This window comes from Saccopteryx leptura, chromosome 11 (genome assembly GCF_036850995.1).
Source record: "Saccopteryx leptura isolate mSacLep1 chromosome 11, mSacLep1_pri_phased_curated, whole genome shotgun sequence".
NCBI classification, from domain to species: Eukaryota; Metazoa; Chordata; class Mammalia; order Chiroptera; family Emballonuridae; genus Saccopteryx; species Saccopteryx leptura.
The window spans coordinates 62,297,634-62,318,004 of record NC_089513.1 but is presented as its reverse complement, the minus strand read 5'-3'; the positions used below and the strand labels follow the sequence as shown (position 1 = coordinate 62,318,004).

Here is a 20,371-nt window from a genome sequence, read left to right as displayed (position 1 = left end):
TAACAATAATTTCTATTGGATGCTCAGTCTCATTATTTATGTGCATTATTCTCACTTTGCAGATGAAGAAACAAGGTTTATAAAGGTTAAATAATTTTAGGACTACAGCAAGTGACTAAACTGAGAGTCAAACCCAGGACAATCTCATGTTTAAGCCCCCACGTGCCTGTCAGTATCTCCTCTGCACCTTATCTGCACAAAGAACAATACTGAAAATGTGTTTTGAAGTATAGTGGCTAATTTAACCACCTAAGTATTTTTCAGGATTTTCATCAGTAAATTTATTTTGCCTATAAACTCATAACAATGAGAATAGCCTTCAGGAGTTGTATAAAGGCAGTTGGAAGAAAGAGATACTTAACAATTCTTAAAAATTCATAAATGTTTTCTTGGAATGTTTGAAACAATTATTTTTTTTAAAGCGTTTTGTTGTTGTTGGAGCCAATGTTCAGAGTAGAGAAGCTGCCTTCAAATAAAGCATTATTTCAAGAAATTGATATATTTGGAAACCATGGAGACACCAGATGATTTTTTTTGTGTGTATTTTTCTGAAGTGAGAAGCGGGGAGGCAGAGAGACAGAATTTCTCATGCGCCTGACTGGGATTCACCCAGCATGCCCACTAGGGGGTGATACTCTGCCCATCTGGGGTGCCACTCTGCTGTAACCAGAGCCATTCTAGTGCCTGAGGCAGAGGCCATGGAGGCATCCTCAGCGCCCGGGCCAACTTTGCTCCAATGGAGCCTTAGCTGCAGGAAGAGAAGAGAGAGACAGAGAGAAGGGAGAGAGGGAAGGGTGGAGAAGCAGATGGGCGCTTCTCCTGTGTGCCCTGGCCAGGAATCAAACCCGGGACATTCACATGCGGAGCCAACACTCTCCCACTGAGCCAACCAGCCAGGACCCGGATGATCTTTTTAAAATAGATACCTAACTGGTCTCCTTCTCAAAACTCTTTAGTTGGATTTAAGTAGAAAAGTGAAGATTAGACACCTGGATAGGATATTGTCTTACTCATAATCTAGAAAATGGATTTATTTCTAGCAGTAGAGCAGGAGTCATTGACCTGCTGCCTATTTTGTATATATTTCATGAACTAGGAAAGAATTTTATAATTTTAAATGTTTTTTATGAAAAAAATTTTTTCATGGTGTGAAAATATCAAGTTTCAATATCCATAAAACATTTTGTTCAAGTTTCAATATCCATAAAACATTTTGTTGGCATACAGTCACACTCGTTTGTTTGTTTACTGCCTATGGCTATTCTGCATTACAATGGCAGACGTGGAAGAGGTAAATTCAGAAGAATGTTTTATTGATTGTTGCCTTCTATCAAGGAGAAATGAGGATAAGTAGCAGTTTCTATGGTTCTTTTACTTGACAGTTTAAGAATAGGAAATATAACATTACAGAAGTAAAATTTTATAAAATATGCAATTGCTTCAGGCAACCTTTTCTTAATATTTTTACATATGCTACATACACTCATAGGGACTGTTGAGCGCCAATACCAGCAATCTCAGTTCAAACGAGCTTAAACAACAAAGGTATGTTTCGTCCCTCAAAACTGAAAAATACTGATAATAGGAACATTTCAAACTCCATTGCTCTGCATTCTCTGCTGCTTTTCTATATTGTCCTCATTCCGTCTTATGGCAACATGCCTGCCTGCAGCAGTTCCAGACCTTTCATCTATATAACACATGGGCATCACCAATCATTGTGCTAGAGACCTGAGCTTCACTCTGATTAGGTGAGTCTCGGATCTCACACCCCTCCCTGAACCAGTCATAGTCGTGAGGGAGGGGAATTGGAGGCAATCCCACCCAGTTTTACCAAGTGAAGGCAGGTTGGATGCCGGGGGAAACCCAACACTGTCCATTATAAAGTTGTTTATGAGATATTACATACAATGTGTTTATAAGAAAACAAACCCAAGCACTGACCGGTTGGCTCAGCGGTAGAGCATCGGCCTGGCGTGCGGGGGACCCGGGTTCGATTCCCGGCCAGGGCACATAGGAGAGGCGCCCATTTGCTTCTCCACCCCTCCCCCTCTCCTTCCTCTCTATCTCTCTCTTCCCCTCCTGCAGCCAAGGCTCCATTGGAGCAAAAAGATGGCCCGGGCGCTGGGGATGGCTCCTTGGCCTCTGCCCCAGGCGCTAGAGTGGCTCTGGTCACGGCAGAGCGACGCCCCGGAGGGGCAGAGCATCGCCCCCTGGTGGGCAGAGCGTAGCCCCTGGTGGGCGTGCCGGGTGGATCCCGGTGGGGCACATTCGGGAGTCTGTCTGACTGTCTCTCCCCATTTCCAGCTAAAAAAAAAAAGAAAGAAAGAAAACAAACCCAAAATGTGATAGCTATTATTTTATTCTTAACTGTTCTTTGAAATTAATGCCACCTGTGTTTTTAATAAAATAACCCTATTCCAAAAAGTTTGACAAGGATGGTTTGATTCCTGCCTTAAGGCAGTGGTGGGATTCAGCTGGTTCACACTGGTTCGGCAGAACTGATACCTAATTTTTTGTTGAGTTCAGTGAACCCGTTGTTAAAGTGGCATTGGTAATCAGGGTCCTCTCTACAGTGGGTGCCTGGGCAGCTGCCCAACATAGAAATCGCAAATTTACATTTCTTACTCATTTTTAACATGCATCAGTGCAACAGCCTACTCTAAGTGCCCGTAATGAGGGAGGGGAAACCAGAAGAATACAGAGGAGAGGGGGCCTGCAAGCAGGCGTCTCCAAACTACAGCCGCGGGCCGCATACGGGCCCCCTGAGGCCATTTATCCGGCTCCCGCCGCACTTCAGAAGGGCACCTCTTTCATTGGTGGTCAGTGAGAGGAGCACTGTATGTGGCGGCCCTCCAACGGTCTGAGGGACAGTGAACTGGCTCCCTGTGTAAAAGTTTGGGGACCCCTGGTAGGGTCTCACACTCCAGCCCGTTGGGTCCCACGGGTTCGAGTTAGGAGTGGTGACTGCATCCCCTTCCACAGGTGTGGGGAACAGGCCCCACGGGTTCGGGTTAGGAGTAGTGACTCGTCACCCTCCACTGGTGTGTGGGAGATTGTGTGAAAAAGAGTGAGTGTGGAGTAAACGAGACGGACACCAGGAGAGGGTTCCGACTCTCTCCCACAGGGCTGAAGTGAGTAGCATCCCCTCCAAATTTCCCCTATCCTTCCCCAATTCATTCGTGTGGCATGATTGTTGTCTGTCACGGGAGGCATAGGAAGTTCACGGGAAACCCACTCCTTTAGCCACGATGGTCAGGAATTGTAAGAAAGGGTTCTCAGGGGGTTGATTACAGGGTTACTATGTCCCCAGGGAAGTTAAGGACCTTGTGTGAACTAGAATAGCCCACTTTTGGGATAAGATAGCCAGCAGAAGGAAGCTTAAGTAAAGTCTGTTGTACAGAAGGTGTGCAGATGGGGCGGGGATGGGGGGGCTCTGTTAGAAGCCCCCTGCACCCGGAAGCTTTTCATCCAGTTGGAGAGAAGCTCCAAGGACATTGTGCGCTGTGGGCAAACTGCTCAGAGAGACATTGTTAAAGGGCACCATTGTAACTGTTAAAATTGTATCATTTGTCCTGTTGCTGTAATTTGTTTGTATAATGTACCTCATTCCTTGCACAGGAATGCCTGTAGTGTAGACAGCAAAGCGAGCAGAAGGGGTGGAATGTTAGTCAAGTAGGTTTGTAGGATATGATTTTTTGTGTTTCCTTGCTCGTAGTTTGCATTAGGGGAGAGGTTTTCGTGCCAGAAAGTTTTGAAAAGAGAAAGAGATAGGGAGAGAATGCAGACTGCTAGAAAGAAGCCGTGTTAGCAGGGAAAGAGAAAGTGTAGCAGGTCGTCACTAGAGATCCAGGCCACCCCAATCAGTTTCCCTACATACACGCTTGACTTACACTAGTTTTGCACCCTCCTACTTCGCTTAGAGGTCAGGCCTTTACAGTATTAATAGCGAAGGCAAGGAAGCATTCCAACAGACCCAGAGAGCCTGCAGCAGCTGAAGCCAGAAATTTTAACTCCTAGTGAACCAGAAGAAGCAGAAGCTCTGACTCTCCCACTTTCATGCCGGCAAGGCTTTACCCTTCCACACCCAGCTCCCTGTCCACTCCAGCATCTGCTACTCACTCAGGCCCGTCATCGCCGGATCTGTCAAACCTCAGCATACGCTCACCTAGGCGGGAGGCACCTCTCACTGCCCCGCTGGAACAGGTGCAGGCTTCCTCCCCGAGATGGGAGGCTGTGCTCAAAGACAGGGCCTGAAGTACAGATGCCTTTTTAGTACAAGACTGAATCCTAGAGGCTGGGAGCTGTTTGCCTTTCACTCGGAGGACCTGGCTACAGGGGCAAAGGGATAGTACACTTAGACTAGGCTCCCGCAAGGGTCCAAGAACTCCCCTGTCATCTTTGGGGAGGCCCTCACTCTGGACCTCCAGAGGTTTCCTACACAGGACATGAGGAGTGTCCTCCTTCGGTACATAGATGACCTGTTGCTGGGTCATGAGACTCTCCAAGGATGTGCCCAAGGAATGGATGAGCTATTGCGACAAGGTATTGAAGAAGAAGGCCCAGGTCTGCAAAAGGCAAGTAAAATACTTAAAATTTATTCTGCAGCAGGGAGAGAGGAAGTGAGGAGTTCCTAGGTGCAGTAGGATTCTGCCATCTGTGAATACCCAACTTTACAGTGTTAGCCAAACCCCTCCTTGAAGTCTCAAAAGGGGGAAATGGGGAAGAGCCCATGGACTGGGGGCCAGAACAGGACTGTGCTTTTCAGACTCTTAAAAAGGAATTACAAGTGGCCCCAGCACTAGGTCTTCCTAACCTAGCGAAACATTTTGTGCTGTGTGTCTCAGAGAGGAGCAAGTCAGCAGTGGGTGTGTTAACCCAGGGCCTGAGGTCGTGGTCTGGACTAGTGGCTTGCCTCTCCAGACAGCTGGATGGAGATGCTGGGGGCTAGAAACCATCCTTGGGGGCCTTGGCAGCTGCAGCGGTGTTGGCACAAGAGGCAGACTGGTTGACTGTGGGACAGGGCTTAGAGGTACAGGTGCCTCATACAGTAGTAGCTTTGTTGAGTACAGGAGAGCATCATTGGCTCACGGATGCCTATCTCACCAATTACCAGAGTTTACTCTGTAAAAACCCAAGGCTAGCAATAGAGGTGTGTACCACTTTAAACCTGGAAACAGTGCCTCCAGTAGAGGAGGGAGAGCCAGCCAGCCAGACCTGTTAGAATAGATCAACCCATAAGAGACCTAGATTAGGAGCTCTGTGTAGATAGAAGGAGCTCTGTCAACTCATGAGGGGAAAGGCAAGCAGTAGTGACTTTACAGAGACAGCGTAGGCATGGCCTCTGTCCCAAGGAACTTCTGCTCAGCGGCTAGAACTGATTACTCTGACTCGGGCCCTAGGGCTCAGTAAAGGAAATAAAGTGAATGTTTTTTACTGATTCCTGCTTTGCCTTTCTTACTTTGCAAGTCTATAGAGCCATATATAAGGAAAGATGGCTTCTAACCGCCAGGGGCAAGGACCTCAAATATCCAGGAAAAATTCTCCAGCTGCTGGAAGCAGTCTAGAAGCTAAAACAGATAGCAGTAATTCACTGCCAAGGACATCAGAAAGCAGGATAGGTAGAAGCCTATCCCACCCAGACTGAAAAGGCCAGAGAAGTAACAGAGGCACCACTCAGAGAAGTCATTTCAAGGTTTGGACTTGCCACTTCAAATAGGCTCTGACAATGGCCCGGCCTTTGTAGCTAAGGTAGTACCAAGAACAGCTCAAGCATTGGACATCACCTGAAAGCTTCATATAGCATAGAGACCACAGAGTTTAGGAAAGGTAGAACATATAAATAGGACTCTAAAGTTAAGGCTTAGCAAGTTATGTCAGGAAACAAGTCTTAAATAGGTACAAGCTTTGCCTTTAATTCTGTTTAAAATTTGGCACACCCCCTCCAAGAACACCAGGTATTCACCTTATAAGGTATTATACAATAAGCCTCTCCCAATAGTATGCAGTTTTCCAGGGACTTCTCAAGAATTAGGAGAAACAGAACTACATAGGCAATTAGAAGCTTTAGGCAAGATGACTGGTGCCATATCCAAGTGAGTGTTAGATAGGGCTACGGTCAGTTAGTTTGCCCCTGTCCATTTTTTTTTCTCAAAGAAACCAAGTATAAGTCAAGGATTAGAATCCAGGTCCCCTCTGACCCAGGTAGAAGAGACCCTACACTGTGATCCTGACCAATCCCACTGTTGCCAAGATAGAAGGCATACCCGCCTGAATTCACCACAGCTGGTTGAAACCTGCAGCCCCAGCAGGGACACCCTCATAGACAGCAGAGACTGACCCTACCAATCATTGTAAGTTGATCCTGAGAAGGACAACATGCCCTGCTCCAGCTATAACCAAAAGCTGACTGGTCCACGTATGACCAAAGCCTGAGGAACCTCGCCGTGGTGCCCCTTATAATTAGACTTTGGGGAGGGAGGGAAACTAGGGTCAAAGGAAAGCCAGAACAAGTCATCTTAAGGTTTAATACATATACTTCTATGAGTAATACAGAAAGGGGTTTAGGTTCCTCAGCTAAGAGAGAAGATACATAGTAAATGAAAAGTATATATGTGCTTATAGCTACCACTGTAGAATAACCTGTGAATATTGGTGATGTGTTCGATAGGCTACTTAGAAAAATAACATCTCCAAAAAGAAGTATATTTTAAAAGAGGATTGCTTATTACTAACTTAGTCCTCACTGAAGGTTAAGGTTTTTAGAAATTAAGAATTCTGATTAATTAGAAAGGAATTGTATAGTGTTAATAATAGGAGATATAAGGTATAGAAGTACTTTTAAAAGGTAAAGAAAAAAGTAAGTTTTTGTAAAAGCTAGTTATATAAAAATAGTAAAGAAACTGCATAAAAGTTAAAGATTTGTGTAAGTTACAGAAAGTGTGTGCAGGTTAAAGGAGGTTTGTTCAGAAAAAATAATAATGTGAGACTCCAGTATAATAAAAAGTTCTGGAGGCCTCAAAAGGGGGGGAATGAGGGAGGAGAAAGCAGAAGAATACAGAGGAGAGAGGGCCTGCAATGTCTAGGGTCTCACGCTTCAGCCCGTGACCTCAGTCAGTGCTCAGGACTGAGGAGCAAAGGCAGATAAAATGTTTGAAAAATAACAGATCACTGCTGTAGACCTTGCTTGTTATCAGTTCCTTGAAATGAACTTGCAGCTCCAGAGAGAAGAATAAGTAATAAGTCAAGGACAGACCCTCCAGCCTCCTCTCCCCTTCCCCTCCTGGAGACACGAAAGTCACGTAGGCCTGCAAACAAAGAAGTCATAAAAATCAGGCATTTGTCATGTGAAAGCTAAAGCTGTAAAAGTATATAAGATGTGAGAAATCTTAACTTCGGGGAGCTTGTGTTTTGTTGACTCTGTTAGGGTCACGCAGCTCTGCCAGCTAACTAAATCCTACTTCCTTCCTCAAGTTGTCTGGGCGTTTTTGTCCTCCTTTGATTCCTGCAATAATAGTAATGTTCATTCCGTCCATAGGTGAAAATAATTGCAAGTGAGGACGTCAATCAAGAAGCAATATGGAAATATTTTAAATAACAGTTTTATTGTTTTTTGTCAGGTATTATTTAATATTTTTATTGTTAATATTTTTAAAATATTTCTTATAACATAATCTAGTTTAGTGTACCTCTTTTATTCTTATTTTAAGTATTGAATGCATGAAATAATAAACTACCTTTCAGTATATTATTTTTGTATACTTAAAACAGTCATTAGGGCAGAGAACTGGTTGTTAAATTATTTGAACCACCACTGCCTTAAGGGTATGAAATACTAGAATTTTGGTCATAACGTTTGGATCCTCAGCATCTCATTTCTGTTCTAGCAACATCAAGATCGACATTTGAACTAATGAGTGAATTATCCGCAGCATGTTAAATCTAGTGATTGTATCTGGAAGCCTTCCAACATTACTAAAATTGATATCATTTGAGGAATTTGTGTATAACAGTACAGTAATAAAAATGTTTAAACATTTATTTCCTTATAAGAAAGCTTTTATGCTTTTCAACTTCAAGTAACTGTAGCAGGAAGTGACCCAACGGAGGTAAGACTCAAATAACTTAATGATGAAGGAGAATTTATTAAAGCTGGTGGAGCACATGGGGTTTTGTAGCTCCTAAACACAGGCTTCCCGAAGTTGATTTTCTTACAAGTTATATACCTTTACAGTATCTAAGCAATGCGCACAGGATTCCTCTGTTCAAGGTTTCCCAGGACTCAAGGAGAGGGGAGGGATAGTTTCAGTGGGATCAGCAGGGGGAAGGGGTTTCCAGATCACTGGTCATAGTTACACACAGATCCTGCTATTTTTGTTTTGTATTGCAAGGGGCTGTAAGTACCCATTTAGAGAACTATGAGATGCAGTTAATCTATCACTGGCTGACTCCAGTTACTCCCACTGGCTCCCCTCCCCTGCATTCTTCTTATTTCCTTCTTTTCAGGGAAGAGGAACCCTGCCCCTCCTTCCTCATTTCCCCGTTTGAGACTTCAGAATTTCTTTTATGCTGGAATCTCACATTCTTCATCTGACCCCTGGGGAAAGGTCTGATAATGGTGGGTAAAGTATACATAGGCCGTGGTTCGTGGCTGTACTGTGACCTCTATCATGTTCCTTATGCTGTTCATTAACAGTGACAACAGACACGGACCTATCAGACTCATTCCTAAGAGTAGTAAGACTGTTCCTCTTAGGGTTTTAAACCCACCGAAGACTGAGAACCATCCCCCCAGAAAGCTACCAGAGTTCCATCCATGCCAGCCTTGCATGGGCACGTGTGCCCATTTTGTCATCTTCTTGACAAGGTCTTCAACTGGCTGGCCCTGGTCATCTGTTTGCAGGTAACAATTAATGAGATTGAATTTCCCACATACTCCTTCTGCTGCTAACGGATAGTCTAGTGCCAATCTGTTTTGGTAGATGGTGTCTCTCATCTGAGTTGGCTGATGTGCAAGGAGGGTTAAGGCTCTCCTAGTCTCATTGGTAATGATTTCTAAAACTGCCTGCAATTGGATAATCTGGTTCAATATATATATAAATGGGGGTGTGGTACCCCGAAGATCCATCATCTGCCCAGGTGGCATGTCCATAGTATAGGATTATTCACTCTGGGGGCCACTCATCATCTTTCCAGTCTCCAATCTTGAGTTCACTTCTTACCCATTATGAGGGCTGTGGAGCTGGGTAGGTAAGCAGTTCCCCTGTTTTTAGAGGCAAGAGGAAAAAGAAAGGCTTTATTATACCTATTATACAGCTTCCTTCCCAGTTCTTGGGGAGACGGGTAGAAGCCCTGTTTCCACAGATCTAGTAAACTCCACGTGGTGCTATCCAGTCTCTGGCCCTGCCTGGGTCCTGCCAGGCTCTAGTCAGCTCGGGAAATTTGGCCAACAGGTTTCTCTCCATCGGGTTTCTCCACCACACACTCTGCTTGGAGGTGGCCTTATAATACCATTGCCCAAGGCAAGTCAGTTCCCCAACTCATTCAGTCAGATCTCCTCCTCCTCTGGCTAAGCAGTATTGCCCTATGATAGCGTGTTTTAAAATCCATTGGCTGTCATCAGAGGGGTGGGGGGTCATTACATTTAGCCTAGCCTCAGTGGGAACCAGTTCCTTTGCTTCCTGCAGCCATCTGTCCCCTGCTAGAGTTTCCCACATATGTAGCAAGAGGTGACATTTAGGGAATGGGTCATTCCCTCAGCCATCCTGAGGAACAAGTTCTTAGTCGTTGGTGGGAGTGGTGGTAGGGGTCTAATTACTTCTTCATAAAAAGACTTAGATACTTGGAAGGCTCGAACCGGTGGTTCTGTATCTAGCCTTGGATGATGAGCTAAGCATAGGGGTCTAGGCCAGGTCCAGTAATGCCAAGGGTTAATGCCTCATTTTTCCTCCAGCAGGGGTCCAGAGAATTGGTTATAACTAGCTGTAAGGAATTGCACCCATGGCTAGTGCAGTTTGACAGGGCTGTTTCTTTTCTCAGGTATACTTCCCTTTTCTTGGAACTATCTTTTTCCCAGGTTGCCCATAGGACACATGACCAATATACACAGCTGGTTTCACAGGTGAAACTGGGTGAGCATATATACTTTTCCTCTACCCTGTAGCTTCTCTCCCAGCTGAGAGACCCACAGGTCCTGTCTTCATCACATGGCGCCTGGCTTACGGCCGCACATGCATCAAACCTCAGTGTAACTTGACTGGGGTTTCCTTTCACTTTGGTCTGGGCTGTTGTCAGTCCATTTCCCCCATCCTCCTGCTGCTATTTTTACTTCAAATATTGTTGTAGTAGGAGGATCTGTGGGATCATAACAGATATTGGGCTGGTTATCCCCTGGGTCACACACTGAATATGGAGTCTGATTACAGGTACAGGTCCCCTTCTGAGTCCCCTCACACTCATAGAAGCTACAGAAAAGCAAGGTGGTGGAGACCTTTAGGCCTTCCTTGGTGATATGGATACACAGTTCACAGTCTTCTGCCCTGGTTCTTCTTCCTCTCTAGAGTCCAATGATAAGGAACCCCACAGCGAGGTTCCTTAGGCTTCGGTCATACATGGACCAGTCAGCTCCCGGTTTGTGGCTGGAACAGGGCATGTTGTCCTTCTCAGAGTCAACTTAAAAGGATTGGCAGGGTCAGTCACTGCTGTCCCTGAGGGCGTCACCACTGGGCTGCAGGCTTCAGCCATCTGTGATGAATCCAGGCAGGTATGCCTTCTACTTGGCAGCAGTGGGAGTAGTCAGGATCACAGTGTAAAGTCCCTTCCACCTGGGTCGGAGGGGAGCTCAATTCCAATCTTTGACCCACACCTGGTTTCCTGGGGAAAAAGAATGGACAGGGGCAAACTGATCGTAGCCCTGTCTAGTACCCAGTTAGATATGGTGCCGGCCACCTTGCCTAAAGCTTCTAATTGCCTATGTAGTTCTATTTCTCCTAATTCTTGAGGTGTCCCTGGAAAACTACATAATATTGGGGGAGGCCTATTGTATAATACCTTATAAGGTGAATACCTGGTGTTCCTGGAGGGGGTGCACTGAACCTTCAACAATATTAGAGGCAAAGCCTGTACCTATTTGAGACCTGTTTCCTGACATAATTTGCTAAGCCTTATCTTCGGAGCCCTATTCATGCATCCTACCTTTCTCGAGCCAGAGGATTGTGTGCTGCATGAAGCTTCCAGGTGATGTCTAATGTTTAAGCTGTTCCTTGTACTACCTTAGCCACAAAGGCTAAGCCATTGTCGGAGCCTATCCAAAGTGGCAGTCCAAACCTTGGAATAACTTCTCTGAGCAACGTCCTTGTTACTTCTCTAGCCTTTTCAGTCCGGGTGGGGTAAGCTTCTACCTATCCGGAGTACATGCATTCTAACACCAACAGGTACTGGTAACCTTGACTTTTGGGCACCTTGGTGCCTCAAAGGGGGCTGACCTGTAGGACTGAATACTGGGGCCGGGGAGGAGGGCACTGAAGGTCCTTGTTTCGCATTATCCTGACATCAGGTTGAGCAGAGCAGACTGATTTTCTTGGCTAAGGTTGCCAAGAGAGGGCTATAGAAATATCTCCCTAGTAGTTTTTCTGTCTTTTCTTGTCCCAGATGCAAAGCCTGGACTATTGTTGGCCCCAGCAGGTGGGGGATGACAATTCTACCACCTGGCATGTTGCATCCAGCCGTCCTTTAATTCTTTGGCCCCTTCTCTCTCTGTCCACCTTTTCTCTCCCTCGGAATATATGGGTGCAAGTTCCGGGACCCACGGGATGAGAGGGGCTATAGCACCCTGAGGTAGGGCAGGGTAGCAGCCCTCTTCGCCTCTCATCTGCTCTGGCAGTTCCCTGGGCTTCTACTGTTCCTCCCTTCTGGTGTCCCCGGCAGTGGACTTGTTTTGGCTTCCAGACTGCTTCCAGTAGCTGGAGAATTTCTCCTGGATATTTAAGATCTTTTCCCCCAGCAGTTGAGAGTCCTCTCTCTCTCTGCAAATTGCCCCATATACTTGGAGACTGAGAAAGGCAAAATGGGAATCTGTAAAGATACTCTCTTGCTTTCACTGAGCTCTAAGGCTCGAGTCAGGGCAATCAGTTCTGACCTCTGAGCAGAACTGCCTTGAGGTAGAGGCTGCACCTCTATAGTCTCTGTTAGAGTCACTACTGCATACCCCGCCTGCCTTTCTCCCCTTCAGTTGACTGAGCTGCTTCCATCTACATACAGCTCCCAGTCGGGCTCCCGTAGGGGCTGATCTAGCAAGTCCAGCTGGCTGGAGTATAGTGCATCAAGCACTTCTGTGCAATTGAGCTGTGGCTTTTGCCTCATTCACTAGGAGCAGTGTTGCTGGATTTAGAGTGGTACACATCTCTATTACTAGTCTTGGGTTTTCACATAATAAGTTCTGGTACTTAGTGAGGCACCCATTAGTGAGCTAGTGATGTCCTTTGGCGTTCAGCAGAGTCACTACTGCATGTGCCACCTGCACTTTTAGGTTTTGTCCTAAAGTTAGTCTGTCAGCCTCTTGTACCAGCATGGCAGTGGCTGCTAAGGCTCTTAAACATCGTGGCCAGCTTTTTGCAACCTCGTCTAGTTGCTTGGAGAGGTAGGCTATTGGTCTGACCCCAAATCCTGGGTTAATACAGCCACTGCTGTCTTTCTCCCCTCTCAGATGTACAGCACAAAAGGTTTTGCTAGGTTAGGAAGAGCTTACAGTGGGGCAACTTGTAATTCCTTTTTAAGAGTCTGAAAGGCACAGTCCTGTTCCAGCCCCCAGTCCATGGGCTCTTTTTCTCCCCCCTTTGTGACTTCATAGAGGGGTAAGGCCAGTACTGCAAAGTTGGAGATCCACAAATGGCAGAATTCTGCTGCACCCAGAAACTCTCTAACTTGTCTCCTCGTGGTGGGGACTGGGATGTTCCGAATGACATAACTGGGTTGTTTCCATTCTATTCCTAGCCTCCTTTCCCCCTGTTGAAGAATGAAACCCAAGTATTTTACTTGCCTTTGGCAGATCTGAGCCTTCTTCTTTGAGACCTTATATCCATTCTTCTCCAGATGACATAGAAGCTCATCTATTCCTTGAGCACATCTTTGGAGAGTTTCATGACCTAGCAACAGGTCATTGACATACTGAAGGAGGACACATCCAATGTCCTGTGCCAGAAACCTCTGGAGGTCCCAAGTGAGGGCTTCCCCAAGGATGGTGGGAGAGTTCTTGAACCCTTGTGGGAGCCTAGTCCAGGTGTACTGCACCTTTGCCCCCATAGCCGGGTCCTCCCGTTGGAAGGCAAACAGTTCCTGGCTTTCAGGAGCCAGTCTTATACTAAAGAAGGCATCTTTTAAGTCCAAGCAAGTGAACCATGAGACTTGAGCAGGGAGGAAGCTTAGGAGTGTGTAAGGATTTGATAATGTTGGGTGCAGAGTCACTGCTGCCTCATTTATGACCCTCAAGTCCTGTACTGGCCGATAATCATTGGTCTTGGTTTTCTGACAGGGAGAAAAGGAGTATTTCAGGGTGACTGGCACAGGATAAAAATGCCATGCTCCTTAAGCCTTCATAAATGTACCTGGAGTCCCTCTAAGGCCTCCCTAGAAATCGGGTATTGTTTCCAGCTGACAGGCAGTGCCCCAGGCTTTAACTCTATCCATACTGGCACTTGGTTTATTACCAGCCCTGGGGAGTTTTTTTAGCTCAGACTTTGGGGTATTTTTGAATTAGTTTTTGGCTTGGTAGCTTTTCAGATTTGGTAGCAAAAATCTTCCACTCCTCCTTCTGGGGATGGTTATAGTTAGAACAAGCCTAGGCTTAGGCACCTGTAAGTCCAACCAGCTATTGTCAGCAAAAGGTATACAAATATTGATCGACTTACGACCTATGCAACTTATGACCATTCGACTTTATGACCACAATCACTAGCCACAACTGCTCCGTGTCTGGCAGCACAAGCGTTGCCCAGCTGGGCGTAGGACAGTGCGGACCAGCTTCCGGCAGCACTACCATCTCTGCGTGCACCATTTCAACTGTTATCCCAGACTCAGTACAGCAATTTGTATTTTGTGTCTTGGATATTTTTCATCAAACCCCTCCCAAGATGTCTACCAAGAGGAAATTGTCTTTGCAAATATTAAACCAGTTGTACTAGTAATGCAGTGTTTTACTTAAACCTGACGAATGTAAAAATAAGAAACAAAATGGCACAGAAATGACACAAATGCCATAAAATGAACAAAGAAAATGATGATATATAACAATAATGAAAGAACATTATGATAAAATGTGACTTAAAGATTTTTATGCCCTGGCCGGTTGGCTCAGCGGTAGAGCGTCGGCCTAGCGTGCGGAGGACCCGGGTTCGATTCCCGGCCAGGGCACACAGGAGAAGCGCCCATTTGCTTCTCCACCCCTCCGCCGCGCTTTCCTCTCTGTCTCTCTCTTCCCCTCCTGCAGCCAAGGCTCCATTGGAGCAAAGATGGCCCGGGCGCTGGGGATGGCTCTGTGGCCTCTGCCTCAGGCGCTAGAGTAGCTCTGGTCGCAACATGGCGACGCCCAGGATGGGCAGAGCATCGCCCCCTGGTGGGCAGAGCGTTGCCCCTGGTGGGCGTGCCGGGTGGATCCCGGTCGGGCGCATGCGGAGTCTGTCTGACTGTCTCTCCCTGTTTCCAGCTTCAGAAAAATGAAAAAAAAAAAAAAAAAAAAAAAAAGATTTTTATAACATCATTTCACAGTACTGTACATAGAGCCTACTCAACTTACAACCAAATCGTGTTACGACTGGTCTGTCGGAACCAATCATGGTCGTAAGTCGAGCGCTAGCTGTAGTAGCACTTAATTTGCTCAGCAGATCGTGTCCCAACAAGGGCGCTGGACAGCCAGGCTTGTATAAAAACTGATACATAACTTCATAACCTCTTATTGTACATTTATGGGGTCTGGGCAGACAGAACACCTGTTCGGCCTGTGTTCCTGTAGCTCCTATAATGTCCACTCTACGGGTGGAGAGTGGCGCTACCAGTCAGGTCACCCCTGAGTGTTCAGCCCCTGTATCAATCAGAAAGTCCATCTGCTGGCCCCCTACCTCCACATGGACTATAGACTCAATGGGGGCCCCTGAGTCCGGTTACCCTCAGTCCAAGAGGGACTCCCCAGCTATATTGAACGAGGTACCTTCCCCTTAGGAGGCAGCTGGCAAGCACCCCTCCCCCTTGTCCTGGTTGGGACATACATTTTTCCAATGATGGGTTCCCCGACAGATGGCACACTGATCACATCGCAAGGGAGTCCTACCTGACTGCCCTTTCTTGGCCTTGCCTGTCTTCTATCCATTTTCAAATAAGGGAGCTTTTCCTTTGCCCTTCTGCTGGAAGGCAGCAGCTATGAACTCTGCCTCTTTCTGCATTCAGCGCTCATCTTCCTTTCTGCTTGCAGTCTCCCTACTCACATAGACTTTATTGGCTACTTCTAGGAGTTGCGATATGTTCATTTCTGCAAAGCCTTCAAATTTCTGGAGCTTCTCTTTTATATCTCCTGCACTCTGGCTGACAAAGGTCATGTTAACCATTCTTTGGTTCTCTGGATCAAAAGGTGTATTGATTCTGTAGGTCTCACACAATCTCTCATAAAAGTCACCTGGATTTTCATCCTTCCTCTGCAAAGCCTCTGCCACCTTATTGATATTAGTGGCCTTCTGGCCTCCCTTCCATTGGCTTTGGAGGAGAGCCTCTGTATATTTCCTGAGCCATCTCAAGCCCTCTTCTTCATTCCTGTCCCACTTAGGATCCTCTCCTGGCACCTGGACCCTTACATATTCCTGGGGATCTGGTGTTCCTCAGGAGCATTCTCCTCTAGCCATTTAGTTGCCGCCTGCATTATCTGGCGTCTTTTCTCTGTGTTGAACAGAGTGAGGAGCAATTGATGGCAATCTGCCCATGTAGGACTGTGGGTCTGGAATATGGATTGCATGAGATCTATTAGGGCCTGAAGCTTTTCTGTATAAGAGGGAGTGTGGCCCTGGCTGGTTGGCTCAGCGGTAGAGCGTCGGCCTAGCGTGCGGAGGACCCGGGTTTGATTCCCGGCCAGGGCACACAGGAGAAGCGCCCATTTGCTTCTCCACCCCTCCGCCGCGCTTTCCTCTCTGTCTCTCTCTTCCCCTCCGGCAGCCAAGGCTCCATTGGAGCAAAGATGGCCCGGGCGCTGGGGATGGCTCTGTGGCCTCTGCCTCAGGCGCTAGAGTGGCTCTGGTCACAACATGGCGACGCCCAGGATGGGCAGAGCATCGCCCCCTGGTGGGCAGAGCGTCGCCCCCTGGTGGGCGTGCCAGGTGGATCCCGGTCGGGCGCATGCGGGAGTCTGTCTGACTGTCTCTCCCTGTTTCCAGCTTCAGAAAAATGAAAAAAAAAAAAAAGAGGGAGTGTGGTGCTTCCAATTGAGGAGGTCGGTGGTGGTGAAAGGTTGATATACCAGCACCCGTTGTTCTACTATATTCCCCTGCTAATTTATCACTGTGTTTCCTACTTCTCTCAGAGGCATCTGCATACCAGGCATTGTTTTTGAGCATAATCTCCCATCCAGCGTAAGAGAGCCTGGGCCTGATTCTAGCAGGGCAGTAGGAGTCACCTCCAGCTTGGGCTCAGGCGAGCTTATCCTGGGACTTGATAAATCTGATGAAGATGGGCCTGAGTCAGCGGCCGTCTCTGGGATGGACAGAGAGTGGGGTATGGACAGGAGAGCCTTACTGGCAAGTAAGGTGGAGGAGCCAGAGTTTCTGCTTTTTCTGGCTCACTAGGGGTTAAAATTTCTGGCTTTGGCTGCTTCAGTGGCTCTCTGGGTCTGGTGGAACACTTTGCTATAAATACTCTAGAAGCCTGACCTCTAAGCCGAGTGGGTGGGTGCAGAATAGTGTGAGCCAAGTGTCTATGTAGGGAAGCTGGTCGGGGTGGCCTGGGTCTCTAGTGACTACCTGCCACACCTTCTGTTCAACAGACTTGTCCTTCTGCTGGCCATCCTACCCCAAAAGTTGGCCACTCTACTTCACACAAGGTCCTCCATTTCCCTAGGGACATAGTAACCTCTTAATCCCCTGAGAACTCTTTCTTAAAATTCTTGACCGCCGTGGCTAAAGGGGAGTGGGTTTTTCCTGGGAACCTCCCATGCCTCCCATGACAGACAACAGTCACGCCACACAAAGGACTTGGGGAAGGGTAGGGGAAACTTGGAGGGATGCCACTCGCTTCAGTCCATCACTGGCCACTCCCCTCATGGGAATGGCAGGCCCTCTTGGCTTATGGCCGGCTGATATAAACCATCAGCATGCAATTCTGCCTCTTAGCCATATGAGGCGCCCTATAGAACTGTGGTTTGGGACCCAACACTCGCTTTGACCCTGTGGGAGAGAGTCGGGTCCTTCTCCCAGTGTCTTTCTACGGAGGGCTGGAGGGCGATTAGTGACTCTCTGGAGGATGATCAGTTCTCCCTTCTTCCCAGTAGGACAGGATTTCACTCTTGCCAGGTATGCCTTACCGTGCTTCTGATGCACCCTTGTTCCCATTCCTTCTTTATCTAAATCTTGCTGGGACCGACAGATGGGAGTTCCCCTTTCTGCCCTGTGAGGTGTCCACATGGGAAAATTCTTGGTGCATACTCAGCGGGCGCTTATACTGGACAGTTTGGGGGCTCCCCAGTAGGGTACCCAAAGTCTGCCAAATGTGGGTGTCTTTCCTGCTTGCTTCCCAGCCAATTCACCAAAATCTGTACAGACACTCAGATAACTTAATCAATGAAGGAAGAGAATTTATTAAAGCTGGCAGAGCACGTGGGGCTTGTAGCTCCAAAATACAGGCTCCCCGAAGTTGATTTTCTTACAGGTTATATAACCTTTACAGTATCTAAGCAATGGGCACATGATTCCTTTGTTCAAGGTTTCCCAGGACTCAGAGGGGAGGGAAAGTTTCAGTGGGATCAGCAGGGACGGAAGGGGTTTCCAGATCACTGGTCATAGTTACATACAGATCCTGCTATTTTTGTTTGGTATTGCAAGCAGCTCTAAGCACCCATTTACAGAACTTTGAGATGCAGTTAATCTATCACTGGCTGACTCAGTTACTCCTGCTGGCTCCACCCCGCATTCTGCTCTTTCCTCCTTTTCAGGGAAGAGGGACCCTGCCCTTCCTTCCTCATAACAACTATCATCTGTAAAGGTGATAGATGTGTTTACGCCCTGATCGGTTGGCTCAGTGGTAGAGCGTCGGCCTGGCGTGCAGAAGTCCCGGGTTCGATTCCCGGGCAGGGCACACAGGAGAAATGCCCATCTGCTTCTCCACCCCTCCCCCTCTCCTTCCTCTCTGTCTCTCTCTTCTCCTCCCGCAGCCGCAGCCGAGGCTCCATTGGAGCAAAGATGGCCCGGGCGCTGGGGATGGCTCCTTGGCCTCTGCCCCAGACGCTAGAGTGGCTCTGGTCGCAACAGAGCGATGCCCCGGAGGGGCAGAGCATCGCCCCTGGTGGTCATGCTGGGTGGACCCCGGTCGGGCGCATGCGGGAGTCTGTCTGACTGTCTCTTCCTGTTTCCGGCTTCAGAAAAATACAGAAAAAAAAAAAGGATAGATGTGTTTACATATAATGTAACCCTACATATGATTTGAGATGGTCATAAGGTATGTAGAAGAGTTCAGCAACATAATAAACTCTTAGCCTGTAATTGGATTCTCTGTAAAAAATAAATTCTAAAAAAAAAAAAAAAAAAGCAAAAAGCGAAGTTTCACTTTTAATCTGCAAACCCTTTTAAAGAAAGTCTTAAGCTTTTATTAAAATAAAACTGAGCTATTAATGCCAGAGAATCTGTCAAGAAGGGTTTTATTTGTATTTCAAGTATACAAGTTCTAAGACTGACTAGTTGTTATAATTCCTTTTTTGTACGTATTGTCATTGCCATTATATAATTAAACATGTCTATCATGCTTAACACTTGTTTCCTGAAAAGAACTTTCATTTAGCACTGAAAAAAAAATGCCATTCCTTATTGAGACGTGAGATTTCTAATGCTTTACAGGATCACAGAGATTTGGAAAATATATAACCTTTAAAACTGACAAATTTTGTTTTCACCTTGTTGAAATGATCAGATTCCTTTTTTTTTTTTTTTTACCCTCCTAGTTCTGACTTTTCTACCATTAATGTTTACTCTTATTTTATGCAATTTACAGCCAAGTACAAACTAGAAGGGGTGCCAGAGACTTGAGATTGCCCTTCCTCACATTAAGGTTTCTGACTCTAGGAATGTGCTTTATTAAATCAAAACAGCTAATTTCCTTGAATCAGCCTATTTTTATTTCTCTATGGAAAATGAAGATGAGCTAACTAGCTTAAAGAGACTTTTAATAATTAAACTAGTGCTTTTTAAGTCAAGAAGTGATGCAGTTTCTGCTACTCTGCAAGGAAAAAGAGAAGACTGGGTAAGGAGGGAGGAGAGAGAGACTGAATAACTTTTGTCATTTTCTTTTTTTTTTTTTTTTTTTTGCATTTTTCTGAAGCTGGAAACGGAGAGACAGTCAGACAGACTCCCGCATGCGCCCGACTGGGATCCACCCGGCACGCCCACCATGGGGCGACGCTCTGCCCACCATGGGGCGACGCTCTGCCCATCCTGGATGTCGCCATGTTGCGACCAGAGCCACTCTAGCGCCTGAGGCAGAGGCCACAGAGCCATCCCCAGCGCCCGGGCCATCTTTGCTCCAATGGAGCCTTGGCTGCAGGAGGGGAAGAGAGAGACAGAGAGGAAAGTGCGGCGGAGGGGTGGAGAAGCAAATGGGCGCTTCTCCTGTGTGCCCTGGCCGGGAATCGAACCCGGGTCCTCCACACGCTAGGCCGACGCTCTACCGCTGAGCCAACCGGCCAGGGCACTTTTGTCATTTTCTAAGTGTAGGATGATTTAGCTATAAGTTTCAAGTGTTCTGAAGTCTCAAGTCAACTTTCCAAAGCCGCTGTTTTGAATTCAAATTTTGACCAGAATTTTAGGAGACTATTTTTTTTTTCAGTTATACTCCATATTGTAATTTTTTTAGCTATACTACATGTTTGATTTTCTTTATAAGGCAAACCACAGGTTGTGATTTTGTGAATTGACCATTTCAACATTTGGGTGTGTTTTTTGGGAGGTGCACATATGTTTTTAGGTGATGTTGCATCTCGTCAGAGAGAACGTTACCTAATGCCTCTGTATCCTCTGCCTGCAGGGCAGCTGTATTTGGTAACTGGAAGTGGAATTGCAAAATGTACCCATCTTATTATTTTTGTCGTTATTCACCATGGGAGGATGGACTTTCTGCCTCCCTAGAAATATCTCTG

General features: G+C 46.6%; 1 protein-coding gene across 3 annotated transcripts in view; it reads left to right on the top strand.

The window, feature by feature from the left end:
* Positions 1-20,371, top strand: part of KBTBD12 (kelch repeat and BTB domain containing 12) — an 89,907-nt gene that overhangs the window by 6,377 nt on the left and 63,159 nt on the right. The window lies entirely within an intron of this gene.